Source organism: Ostrinia nubilalis, chromosome 6 (genome assembly GCF_963855985.1).
Source record: "Ostrinia nubilalis chromosome 6, ilOstNubi1.1, whole genome shotgun sequence".
NCBI classification, from domain to species: Eukaryota; Metazoa; Arthropoda; class Insecta; order Lepidoptera; family Crambidae; genus Ostrinia; species Ostrinia nubilalis.
The window spans coordinates 2827880-2842983 of NC_087093.1; positions in this window are offsets into that span (position 1 = coordinate 2827880).

Consider the following 15104-nt stretch of genomic DNA (forward strand, 5'->3'; position numbering starts at 1 on the left):
CGAACTCGAGGGAAATGAGTCATCTAAATTCAGCGTGAGGCCCTGAGGTGACAACCTCCATACCTCCAATTTGAGAGCACTTCCAAATTACAAAGGTCTCATAAGTTGTTCCAATATTCGTCGACGCCGCCGGCATGTTAAGCTTAAATAGGCTGACGGTTACACCGAGGCGAATTGTGTTAGCCTTTTTTACAAACTGATTCTATATCAGATAAATTTGGTAACTCTTTTGAGGCAGAATATTATAAGTAGTATTATGATTTAATATCGGAGAGACAAGGGGGCAAGGCGTATCATATGCATATTATTAATATAACTAAAGCTGTACGTCTGTCTGGTCTATGAATTTATACGACTCACAGCTGAAAGAAACTTAATTCATCTTGATTTTGCACTTTAACGATAGCTAACCAAGGAACAAATGCGAACATTGTATGTTACGTTGCGGTGTCACCTCAGATCATAGAAAGAGAATAGATATGAAGTCGCGCGTAACTACAACGAAAACCAGTGTCCCCACATTTCCCCCACCACAGCTCCCACACACACATTCAACTGTGTAAAAACAAAGCGACTGACAGTCTACGACAACATGTGCAACCGGCTTAAAAGTGCTGTGATTGGCCAGAAGGCGTGCCTTATGGCCAATCAATGGCCGCGTGACGTGACGCACACTTTGAAAACGCTAGTGAGAGAACAAAGATAAAATGGAGTCGACAAGATATCGATACTTTAAATCGCTAGGGGCAATGCTCGAAACTGGTTTCACAAAATGCTTATGTATGAAAACCTTTTTATTATTATAGGTACGTTATTTTTAACTGCTATCACGCATTTACTTTTTAATTATGGCGATCTGCGTACCGCATATGTTTATCAAAAATAATGCCTATATTAGGCTTTCAACTAGCTCTTATAGTAATTACATAGTTGACAGTTACTAATTACTTCTACTGTTATTATTTTTTTTGTAAAATCTTATAATCGCAAGTAACACATCATTTTTTTATTTAAAATTACAAAATAGAAAATTATAATTTGCTTCTATTTATCGATAATAGGAAACCGCATTAGAACACGAGCACGGCACTATGTTACGACCGGCACATGCGGCCGTACTGTGTATTTTCACACGACCAGTGGATATCGGAAGAAATAAAATACATTGCGCAGTAGTTGAGCATGACATAAAGTGGTTGCTAACTAAATCGTCAATGTACAAGTATGTTAGAATTTTTATCACCACTGATTTCGATATCGCAGTAACTGTTACGGCACTGAATTCGTTCGTAAAAATGTTTAGTTTTTTTTATTTATAAGCAAAATACCAATGGATTTGCAATACTTACATGTAGTAAATGACTCCATTGTTCCTGTAGTTCTTCGTTTCACTTGTTTTATTGCACGTAACGACGCATTATCCAAAATATCGGAGAACATTTCCTTCGTACGACTGAATCGCGACTAACCTAGCTACGCGGCTGATGTTCGTTTCTGGGCATATCGCGGAGACACGCGCCACGCCCCCGTTTCACATCTATTCCCTTCTATGATCTGAGGGTGTCACTAAGCTCTTCTCCAAAATTAAATTAGTATACAATTGTTTAACATATCAATGTCTCGTCTGCTACGATCTGAAGTTGACAGGTTATTTCAACAGACGCACATTCGAGAAGCTGCCTTTTTATTACGTACTTTACGATCTTTTATGTTTAAAATTCTTAGAATGTTATAATGACGTGTTCTTCGATGCGATTTTTATTTGAAAACATTGCAATTTACATTTGGCTGTATCCATCCTGAGATTTTTGTGCAAATATGTGATTCAAAGTGGAAGGAGGAGAGATTTCTTTCAGTTTTCACATTTTGGGAATACAATCTTGATCGATCAATTCAATCGAAAAAACTGTTATAAACTAATTCGGTTTTTAATACTAAGATGTGTAAGCTTCCTATGTAGATCATTCAGAACTCCTGTTTCAACTTTAGCTTGATCAGTTGATTCAAATTATTTATTAGTATGTAGACCTTTTTCAGGGCATTTATCACGAATATACGAGTAGCTTGCCCTACCACCACTCAGGGACCACATATCCTGGTGCTAATAAGAAAAAGACCACCATAGCATGGGCAGATAGATATTCACTAAGCTCTACTTTAATTTTATAAGCCGGTGTATTTAAGGAAATAGGGTCACGTAAGAGATGCGTCAGAGGCGATCGATCCGGATTCCAAAGCGTGCGTATTTTTCATTAGTGGTGAATTCCTAAGAGAATCCAAGGTGTGTGGAATACCGGGAATATCTTTATAAATATTCATATCAAGTGAGTTCCAACGAAAAATAATAAAGGCTTAGCTATCTAACCGATATTAGACTGCTACAGTGACCTACTACGATTAATAAAGAGTTATAATAATAAGTTTACGATTAATAATAAGTTGATATGCCCTTTAGACAGGGTTCATATGTTATCTGTCAAATTTGTGTAGGTAGCACCTTTATAACTACACATATGATAAGCAATAAAGTATTGAGTATTGAGAGTACCTATACATATACATACATATTATACTTGTATAGAGTTTACGATCCTATTATAGTAATCTAAATGTGCAAATGAAGTCCTTGGATACCCATTAATGGTAGCCAGTAGTTTTTGAGTGTGTATCATATAATAACTCTGACTCAAAAACTACTGAACGGATTTTGATGAAACTTAAAAGTATTAATTGTTAACACATTATAATAAGATGTAGGCTACAATTTATACCGATATAAAGTATGTGCAGGCGAAGCCGTGGACAAACGCAAGTATCATAAAATAAAAAGTGGTAGGTATGAACGTCGAACGTTGTGCGTTTACGACTGGGTTAGGGCGACTTATATTAATAACCAGGCCACATTTTATAAGCCTAAATATAGGTGTATAAAATAAATACACCCTTTCTTTCTGCCTTTTGTGATCGCAGACTCTTTTCACTTTGACCGTCCTCAGACATTTATTTGACCTACAAATCACCTTGTATAAAAATCGTTAGCTACGCATTGCGTCGATCGTAAAGAATGGTTCGCGTCAAGTCAAGATACCTTGAGTGCGAGATAATGCTATCAAGGGAGTGGGGATAAAGTTTAAGCTAGTGCCACAGTTAAGGTAAAAGCAGTAGGTTAGGTGTGCTTTCGGCAAGCGAGAGAATCGCGAATCTAAACATTGACCAGTAGCTGGCGTTGTCTTGTAAGTATTATGGAACCTAAAGACAAAAAACTCATTATAAAAAACTAATTTAGTGTGTGGCAGAAGCTCATTCTACCTACCTATGTCAAAATGAAATCATTTTTTTCCTTACAGCCTACAGCTATACTCGGCGCAAAGACTCGTGGCAGGCGGTTGTAATAATAAAACAGTGCATATCACGATTTCTCTTGCACTCACGCTGGTTATGAGTGACGTCACACAGGAGCAGACATAGCGTCGCGTTGTTTATAATAATTAAAAAAATATTGGCGAGTATGCATCTCTGTTTCAAAAATTACTTATGGCCCCGCATGCTACGAGTCTTTGCGTCGAGTATAACCATATCAGAAGGACTTGGTAATGACAAACGGTAATTACATCTAACAAGGTTTTTTGGATGAGCAGATTCCTTAGACTATGATAAGTGGCTCAAACTTTAAGTACTTATCTTGGTATTCGTTCACTGTGGCACATCTCACTGTATTCGACACCACTGTGCTAACAAAGTCTGGAGATCAAGGATAGAAATGGATGTTGTTGCCGTGTAATATAAGACTTTTTCTCTAACGTACCCGACACGTCTCACTCACTGTTTGACAAGAGGGAAGCTCTAAGCCTCCAGGGATTCCAATTGAAAGCAAAAACATGCAATCCTGAGCCTGTCTTATCTGTGTTAATCATTGCTTTGTTTATGTTAGAAATACAAAAACAACAAACAAATTCACCTTTGTTTTAAGCCTTGTAGGGATTTATAAGTCGATAAGACGAGATTACACGATCTCGATTCTCTCGGGCTCACCTAAAAATACAGATTTTAATAAAAACTTATAACGATACGATGTCGACCTGAGTGGTATAGTGGTAGAGGTGGGCGCCACGCCGGCGCGCCGATACTGATACTGTACCAACTATTTGCAATTTATTCCTCTTCTATACTGTACTAATTTGTGTTTCCAACGCAGAAGAACTATTTTTTTATTGAGTTGAGCGGCTATTCTAGTTCAATAAAGTCCTAGTATCACTGCGACCGGTACCGATCTATTGTGATCGCCGCTATTTTCCTTACAGTTCGCCTCCGAGTCCTGCATCCATTAGGAATTGCAGTATCTTTTGGGGGGCGATATGTTTTACATCTTGTGGGCTTAGGATGTGTTTGCCCAGGTGTAAGCTCCGCTTGCGCATCAAAGGTCCGCAGTCCGTGAGAATGTGTAGTGGCGTTTCATCTGCCTCTTGGTACATCCTGCACGTTCTTGATTCGGACAGTCCCATAGTGGATAAGTGCTTGTTTAAGCTGCAGTGTCCAGTGAGGGCTCGAACTAAGATGCGCATTTTGATCCTAGCTACTCAGTCCTATGATCTGCTTAGCATTTTGGGTCATAGGCTTTTATAGGAGTTTTGGAATGAGTTAATCCTGGCGTGTCTGACCATGCCTTAAAGGATTTGTTTAAATAGATGTTCTCCAGGGTCATTCGAGCGAGACTTTTGGGAATGCCACAAAAGGGTTCTGGACCATATTGTGTTCCCTCCGCTCCCGCTCTGGCCAGTTCGTTGGCATTTTCATGCCCACGATTCCCACGTGACCTGGAAGCTGGAACCCATCTCAGTGTTACTCTGTTACGTTCTCCTAGGGTATTCAGACGACTCATGCAGTTTTCTTCCAACTTTGAGGTGATTAAGTTGGAGTTTAAGGCCATCAGCGCGGCCTGACTGTCTAAGTTAATGTAAATTATGTGGTTGGCATATTTTTTTTCGCAGTAGTAACAGTTAATCAAGTACATTATTCCAGTTCTAGTAAATAATTGATCGCGAGAGGCGCCGGTCCCTCTTGCTGTCAAGAAAAAACTCCCCGCCTTCGTCTGGCAGACAACCCACACTATTCGACTATACTTTAAGCGTATCACTCACACAGAGATTGGCAAATATGTCTCGGAATGCAAATGGGAACCACAACCTCTGGAAGGCAACAAAGTACCTCCCTCAAAGTGTTCTCCGCTTATAAGCAGTGGCGGCGTAGCATGGGTTGGTACCCGGGGCGATCACCCCCCCCCCCCCCCCCTCCCGTCATAAGTCCTAAGGCACCCCCTGGTACCCCCCAGGGTTAACCTACCGATTCGAAGATTGAAAGACAATCGCACCCCTTTCCCCCCGTATCATGATATAGACCGCAAACTTGCCATGCAGAAATGCGCCAGTGAGTACTAATCTGCGCGACTTGTGTCACCCCCTGATGCTTGGCACCCGGGGCGGATCGCCCCCCCTCTAAATCTCGAAATATTCTCTTTTTAGCTACAGAGCTGGAGTACCCCAGGACTGTACTTGGTCCGTTACTCTATAACATCTACTAGTAAAGTAGCCCAGACACCAGAAAGCTGCGGCCTTCCTCAAATGTAACTGTGATCTTAAAGTGACTACACTGTTGCAAACTCAGCTGCTTGGCTGACCAAGTGGCGCATGTAATTAAGCCCCGAAGTCTCACCAGATTATCATTTAAGATGTGAAACTTATCCTCCGGCCAATCTAGACCTCGACACATTGCTGCAATCAACCTGCATTAAAATCCTGGACCGTAGGATGACATGGAAAGACCATAAATATAAATAAAACAGAACTGAATATAATATTCCACCGACAGTCAGCTAATCCAACATTAACTATGTGCCTCCAAAGAGCTCAAAAATACATGTTAAGGGTACTTTTATCGGCACACTGGTACGCTCGCCTTTAGGAAATACACGAGAACCTGATGTCAGCCAAACCCGCTATCGAAATATCAAAGTATCTATGATCAAGAGAGCTAATATACTAGGGTTTACCACTGCTCTAGTGTCTCAAACCCCAACCAACTGCAAATCACCTGATTAGTCTTAATGACAGATACTAAAAAAGCAGATTAAAAAAAAAAACCTAATGAACAAAGGTCAAACAAGGTCACGCCGCCGACGCCGCCGCCGCCGAGGTCAAAAAGTCGGCGCGCCGCCGCCGGCCAATTGTATATCGGCGCCCACCTCTATATAGTGGTCAACATGCCGGTATACCTTGCAAGAGGTCCCTGGGTCGATTCCCGGCCGAGCAGAAATTGAAATGATGAATTTTAACTTCTGTGATGCTTCTGGGTGATACTATGTATTATGTATGAAATTTAAAACTTGAAGCTAGCTCGGAAATATTTCTAGATAGTTTAGCATAATAACTAGGTATTTCTTCTTTCTATAACACTCTTATATAAACCACATGAGTTACAACCGAATACTTATTTAGGGCCTCCTAAAAAGTTAGACTAATTGGTACACTTGTTTTAAAGGTATTATTCTCACTACGGCACCACGATTCTCCCTCAATTTCAAGCTCAAATGCTAAAATACGCTGCACAACCATCATCATTTTCGGTTAGAGTACAAGGCAATAGTTCAACGCGTACAAAATCGTAACTCTCTCATGGACAGACCGACAACACTGAATAATCTATAGAGATCAGCGTGACCAACTGTGGACAGCTGGAGGCGTGTTTACTAAGGACATAACCCATTCTGTTTTGGATTAAGTACAGAAGCTGCTCTCACGTAGGTAATTCTAGTTGGAATTTATTATCGTTGCTGCATAGAGATGAGGGTTATCTGATCTTACTGACCCAAAAAATCGTATTAGATGTAGGTACGTAGGTATCTTTATGGGGGTATCAAAACTGATGGAAACTAGAACACTGATATTAGAATTTCAACGGTATAGTTGCAATTGTCTATAAAAACTTAGCATCAAAAGGAACATTCAAGACTAATATTAATACTAAACTTGAATCAAAGAAGACCGTTCTTAGTCCAGTTTCAAACAATTACATTATTTAAAACAAATTAATATAAATTCACTCTGGTCAAACAAAAGCCTAATATAATTCTATTGAATATGTAGAAGTACGACTTATAAATTATCCATAGGCAGACCAGATATAGACCAAGCTGAATAATATAATATTCTGAGCCTAGAACCGAGTAAATATTTTCAACATTTGCCACGTACCGCTAAAAAGCCTAGCTCGTTCCAGACTAAACTCCTTTTCATTCGAGTAGAACACCAGCTATTGGTGTTACGCGTGCGGGTTACAAACCACCGATTTATCGGCGAAGTAATTGATAGCGTTTACATGCACCGCTCGGATAAGAGCTGATAATGGGCCTTTTGGACCCGCAAATAGTGTGATGGGGTTCCAATTATAGTCTAAATTCATGTTTTTATAACTAGCGGCCGCCCGCGACTTCGTACGCATGGACCTGTTTTACCCCTTAGTTCGTAAAATCTGTTGTTTGATAATGTCATGTTGATAGATGGCAGTTCTCGGCTTCCCCCACATATATACTTGTATTTACGAACGTCAAAAACATTAGTTTATCCAGCGCTGTAGATTTTAACCAATGACGACAGATGACGCTTTTTAGACGCGTCTTATTTATTTATTGAAATTTATTTCTCACATATCGTCATAATTATAGCCTGTATGTTAATCTGGGCTATAAACAATAATACTGTAAAGTTTCAACAAAATCCATTCAGTAGTTTTTGCGTAAAAGAGTAACAAACATCCAGACATCCAGACATCCAGGCATCATGACATCCAGACCTCCAAACTTTCGCATTTATAATATTAAGTAGGAAGTAGGATAATTGCGCACGTACACTATGCGGAAAATTGACCAAGTCGAAGCACTAGCCCGCACTCCGAAGTATGGGCGACCCATGGATGGGGAAGGAGAAAGTAACCGAGATGGTGTTCACACTATTACCACAGAATAATAATAAGTACTACCAGGCCTGTTCATCTCCGCGAGTTCACATCGAAAACAAAACACGCACGATAGCCCACCTACAGGAGGCGATTCGACAAGGCGTCACATACGAGATACTGCGAGATACGAGCGAGCATTGACACACGCACGCGTACTCTTATATTATGGAAAAAAATAAAAAAATACTGTGTAAAAAATACTGTGCAGTATTTAACTGCCTAAATAATAATAAAAACACACAATGTACTTTTTTTAAGTTGCCTGAAGACACTGAGAGGTAAATAAGTGGTTATTATTATTCATGATAATTCATGCAAATTCATGTATTTCTTTCGACATTTTCCGCGATTTGGCACTTCACGTCACACATTAGTTTGCCGAAGTTCGCCGAGCCAGCTATTGTCAATTATTATAGGTGTCAAACAGGATAGGGTCTTTGGGCTGGTTTTCGTCCAACTATCGGAGTTGCCAACTTTGTGATCTTAAAATACCCTTACATAAATGTATCATATTATTTTATGTCGTTCGAGTGCTCATAAAGGCAGTCAACTAAAGTCCATACTGCAACGCACACACAATCCGCACCGTAACGTAAACGCCTTGCCTCGCCGATGACAGCGCGCGAAGGGCAATGACAGCTCGCAAAACACTGACGTATATCAATGTCTCATGGACTTGGCGTAACTTTAAAATAAACGTACTCGGTACATTACGCACACACTTACACGCATTATAAATACATACACGATTTAAGAAAACAACATGGCCGCAATATAGGCAATTAGCTGACAGGTATTTGTGTGTGTGTGTGCGTGTAGTTGTCAGCTGATTGCCTATAAATATGTTGTTTTCTTAAATCTTGTATGTAGGTACCTACTCGGCACAAGTCAGGTAGTTAGTGACGTCACATGAAAATGTTGCCAGAATGAGTACTGACCAAACATTATTTATTTCTTTTTTTTATACATCACCAGGGGTAAGTTAGAAAGAGATAAACAGCTGTTTGTCATTAATTTGTCGAATTTTTGTATAGATCTATATTTCCTCTCCACTATTACCTCCATGTCACAAAAGGCGATACGTTGTTGATCCCTTTCCGAGTTGATTTGCCTGCTATATGACCTGAGCTATGCTTTAAAAAAATGACCCTTAGTCATCTAAGATTTAATTTTGTATGAAGAAGTTTAATAAACACTTAAAATTGTGTTTATAATGCTATCAATTAGACATACGTGCCAAAAACTTTTCCTGTCAGCACGTTTTTTTTCTAGCGCGATGATTTCTGCAATGTACCGGTGACCGGTGTATGGCCGCGCATTTACGTAATTTTTTGGAACTCACTACTTTTTAAATTACATTTTCATTTAGGTAGAACTGTTGCTTAGGCATTATAGATTGCAACAAAACTAGCGCGGGATGGCTACTGCCTTCTGTGAATACAATACTTTGTATTCAAATTTTACGCATGTGTTTATGGCAGCTCAGTGAAATGGACGAAAACCGAAGTTAGATAGAAAACCAGCACAATGACCCTACTTTCAAAAATTAATATTGCGATTTTATAAATCACTTAAACAATTTTTTATATTAATTTGCGGTACGAAGTACGCCGGGACAGCTCGTAAAACAAATTCATTATTTACATATTACTAATTTATCAACTTTGTTCATTGTTAGTTCATTAGTTGTTCGTGTTTCGTTTGGGTTAGACCAAGAGCCGAATGCAAAAAATAAATGTTACTTAATTATATTAATCCTACAAAAAACGGACGGACGTGTGCAAGTCTAATAGCCATATACTTGGTTAACTCATTTTAAAAAGTGCACATATAAAATGATGTTAGAAACCTTAATATCATTTTTAAAGACCTATCCATAGATACCCCACACGTATGGGTTTAATGAAAACCAAAATGTATTGCTTTTTTCTATATTAATTTGTGTGAAAATCTTAATGCTGTTCACAGAATACATCTACATACCAAGTTTCATCAGTATTTTTTTGTTATAGTTTCGTAAAAAAATGGCTGTTTCATACGGACGGACAGACAGACTATATGACGAATCTATAAGGGTTCCGTTTTTGCCATTTGGCTACGGAACCCTAAATACCGTATCAAAATCTGTTGCATAGTTTTAAAGATCTAAGCATACATAGGGACAGACAGACAGGAAAGCGACTTTTTTTTATAATTATTACGTAGTGATGATGGGCATATAGACCAAATAAAGACATTTTGATTTAAGGGGGGGACATCGTAAGAGCCATTCACATTTTTATCAGAAACTTAATAAATTAATATATTTAGGTTTTTGAAATCTAAAACAGCCAGGAAATCAAAGAGGCAAACATGATACCTTTGCACAGTGTTTTTTTTGACCCGAAAAAGTGACATTCTGTTTTTATCACTAATATCCAAAGTTTAACTTATTATTAATGTTAGACTAAAACACCCAGGTGACAAATAGCTATAGATTATTTTTAAAAAAATATTTTAGAAAATTTATTTTGTACTGGGTCAAACTACAATTTTATTATTATTTAAAGAAAGGTACACACTAAGCTTCTCTTTGCATTGCAGGTAGGTAGGTTGGTGTATGGCGAATATTATTGCACCTATAATTATTTAAAAGTAGTTATAGGAACGACAGTATGATTATTTTTTAAATTTAAGAAATTATTATTTTTCTCTTTTTCTAAGCCGAAGTAGAATCTCTGCTTAAGTCAGATACATTTCTTAAAATAAGCTCTATCACCTATAATTTTTCTATATTCTAACTCGGCCGCAATTTCGAGAAAAAGTATTTTTTCCAAAATGTTAGGATTGTCACAAAAAATGACCTTACGTAGTTCCACTTTCTTTAGGGTTCCGTGGCCAAAGGATGCTAATCGGTCCTAATTATGTGTTTAATTTGTCTTAGGTAGGTTATCAGTTAAATTACTATCAGTGCTCAAGAATACTGTTTCTTCATCATCTTTTAAGATATATGAAGACTCTTGATCATCAGGAGTGGTATTTATATTTGCATAATATTAATTATGTCCCGTTAGAATCCTTTGGCCACGGAACCCTAAAGAAAGTGGAACTACGTAAGGTCATTTTTTGTGACAATCCTAACATTTTGGAAAAAATACTTTTTCTCGAAATTGCGGCCGAGTTAGAATATAGAAAAATTATAGGTGATAGAGCTTATTTTAAGAAATGTATCTGACCTAAGCAGAGATTCTACTTCGGCTTAGAAAAAGAGAAAAATAATAATTTCTTAAATTTAAAAAATAATCATACTGTCGTTCCTATAACTACTTTTAAATAATTATAGGTGCAATAATATTCGCCATACACCAACCTACCTACCTGCAATGCAAAGAGACTCTTAGTGTGTACGTTTCTTTAAATAATAATAAAATTGTAGTTTGACCCAGTACAAAATAAATTTTCTAAAATATTTTTTTAAAAATAATCTATAGCTATTTGTCACCTGGGTGTTTTAGTCTTTTTAGTATTAATGATGAACTTTCTTTATAAAATAAAACGAAGACTTTCAAGACGCCATAGCTCACTTTTATTTTTTTTGCACACGACTGACAGATAGGCAGTGTTGCCAACTTTACATCACAGATTATGCATATTCTAACACCCCCCTTCAATGTTAAAATCATAAGCATTTGTAACATTGCAATAGGTATTTATAATAGACCACTTTAATAAGTCATACAATTTTAAATGCTTTCTTTTTACCTTTTACACATTATACAATATTAAATGAACTTTAGATTTAAGGGTTAACTTATACAATACTATTCAGTTTAGATGAACTTTCAATAAATTTTACATTTTATTTTTACTTATTTGCTGTTTACATTATTACATAATTTTTACTTATTTACTGTTTATACATTATTTTACTTATTTACTTGGTTACACAATATTCAACTTAGATGTAAAATAGTTATGTTTAATCTCACATAGTGGTTTTGTAAATATATCTGATACATTATGTTCAGTTGGTACATATGTAATGTTAATTTTATGATTTCTAACTGCATCTTTAATATAATGATATTTAATGTCAATGTGTTTTGTTCTTTTACCATTTTCCCTATTAGTTATTATTTTTATAGCACTCTGATTATCAATCAAAAGCAAGGATTCAAAATTATGACCGTAGAAGTTATTCAAAATACCTTTTAGATAGATGAGCTCTGTTGTGGCTGAAGCTGCTGCTATGTACTCGGCCTCTGCAGATGATAGTGAAACGGTACATTGTTTTTTTGATGACCAAGATATTAAATTCTTACCAAAATAAGTTGCAGATCCACTCACACTTTTGCGGTCAGTTTTGTCACTTCCCCAGTCTGCATCTGTATATGTTATTAGCTGTATTGGTTTGTTAGTCCTGAAATATGTAAGTCCTTTATTAATAGTGTTTTTTAGGTATCTTAAAATTCTTTTCGCTGCTTTCCAGTGCTGTGATGTAGGTTTATCCAGGTATCTACTCAAGAAAGAAGTTGCGTAGGTGATATCGGGTCTACTTGTCACCGAAAGGTAAGTAAGGCTTCCAATTAGTTCTCTATAAGGTACATTTACTATCTCCTCCTCTTCTGTAGTTATAGGTTCTTTCTCCATAGGTGTTTTTACTGCTTTGCTGTCCTCCATTCCAAATTTCTTCAGTATTTTCCTTATCAGTTTTTCTTGTTTTATACATATAGTATCATTACTTCTGTGTATTTCCATTCCTAAATATTCTTTTATATCTCCCAAATCTTTTGCTTTGAATTCTGTCTGTAGTTTTTCTTTTATCTCTTCAAAATTCCCCATTAATAAGAAATCATCAACAAAAATTAGTGCCCAAGTTCCAGGTTTAAAGTATAGACAAACATCATATTTAGATTGCTCAAAGTTATTTTCAATAAAGAAGTTGTGAACTCTCTCATTCCAGCATCTCGGCGCTTCTTTCAATCCGTAAAGTGCTTTTCTCAGTTTCAATACTTTTCCTTTTTCTTCTTTTATTCCTTCTGGGTATTTTATAAATATTTCTTTTTCCAGGTTTCCATTTAAAAAAGCTGTAGGTATGTCCATCTGTCTTATTGGTTTATTCTCTTGTAGTGATATACTTAACAATAATCTCACAGTAGACATTCTAGCAACTGGTGCATAAACATCATAGGTATTATTTTCTTGATAGCCTTTAGCTACTAATCTAGCTTTCTTTGTTCCATCTGACTTTTGCTTGAAGATCCATCTAGTGTCAATAGCTTTATGTCCATCCGGTAGAATAGAAGATTCCCAGGTTTGTAGTTTTTTGTGAGCATCTAGTTCTTTCTTTATTGCTTCTGTCCATTCTGGCTTTTTAATAGCTTCTTTGTAGGTAATTGGTTCTGTGTCAACAAAGGTGTTCAAACAATATGCTATGTTAGATTCACTACTTTCATAATCACTTTCATTATTATTATCATATGTCTCATAGTCTTTTAGGTAGTTAGGTCTTCTAATTGTTCTTTGTGGTCTTACTTGTGGGTTTCTTTCAGTATTCTGCCTTTGTTCATTTTTATCCGATCTATCTTTTAGTCCAATTGTGTCACATCCTGTATTTGAGTCGTCTTCATTGTTGTCACATCCTGTATTCATGTCATTTTCATTTTCTTCACCATAAGTATATCTGTGTTCCTTTTTTGTCTCTTCATTTATTGGTTTGTACTTAATGTCTTCCTCATCAAATCTCACATCTCTTGATATTACTATCTTGTTTTCTTTTGGATTCCACAGTCGATAACCATTAGGGGCATAACCCACTAATCTCATTTCGTGAGCTCTTTCTTCAAATTTATTTCCTTTGGGTAGTTGAATAGCCCAAGCTTTGCTTCCAAAAACACGCAGTCTACTCAGGTCTAGAGATCCAAACATGACTTCTGCTGGTATCTGAAAATTAATAGCTGATGAGGGACATCTGTTAAGTTGGTAAGCTGAAGCAAGTATGGCCTCTCCCCATAAATGTTTTGGAAGATTTGTCTCTAAAATTTGAGTTCTCGCTTTGTTGTAGAGAGTCCTGTTCATCCTTTCAGAAACTCCATTTTGTTGGGGTGAGTAGGGGCGAGTATATTCAATATTTATTCCTTTCTCTATACAAAAAGATTCTATGACTTTATTCTTAAATTCACCTCCATTGTCGCAACGTATTCTTTTTACTCTAGTGTCTTGCTGATTTTCAATGTTTTTAATATATTTAATTAAGTTATTAGTCGCTTCATCTTTACTTTTTAATAGGTAAACTACTACAAAATGTGAAAAATCATCAACAATTACCTGATAGTATAGTTCTTCATTAATCCCTTTTATGTTCACAGGTCCAGCTACATCAGTATGAAGAAGTTCACCAATGTGTGATGACCTCGGCTTCGGAGTGTGTGGAAATGGCTGACGAGTCGACTTACCCATCATACATGGTCCACATGGCTTGTTGGAGACAGGAAGCTGCATGATATTCAAACTGTGCCTGTTAACATGACCTAATCTGTTGTGCCATAAAAATCCTTTGCTGATACCACAAAAATTGTTTTCTGAAAATAAAGATGCTTTTAGAACAAATAGTTTTCCTTTACAATACCCTGTAATACAATCATTTGAATAGTTTTTGCGAATCTTTACTTCATTTTTAGTAAACTGAACATTACAATCTTTTTGCACTATCTTTTTGACTGAAATTAGGTTAAATGATAAGTTATCAACTATAAGAGCATTCAAAGTTAATTTATGACCGCTACACTTTAATGTTATTGTCCCTTTTTTCTTGGCAATCACGTAGTCTCCATTTGCAATATATATCTTCATTTCTGGTTCAATTTCAGTAATGTCGCTCATATACTTCATATACTTTTGTTGAATGAGATGTTCCGTGCATCCTGAGTCGATGATCCATTCTATGTTTTCTTTTTCTTCAAATATGTTGCATTGGTTCTCGGTTCCAGATAAGAATGTAAATTCTCGTTGATCTTCCTCTGTAGTTGCAGCATGACTTTGACTCTGATGATACCCTCTGCCTCGGCTACGACCTCTAAAACCTCTTCCTCTATAATTACCACTTGTTGTTCTCG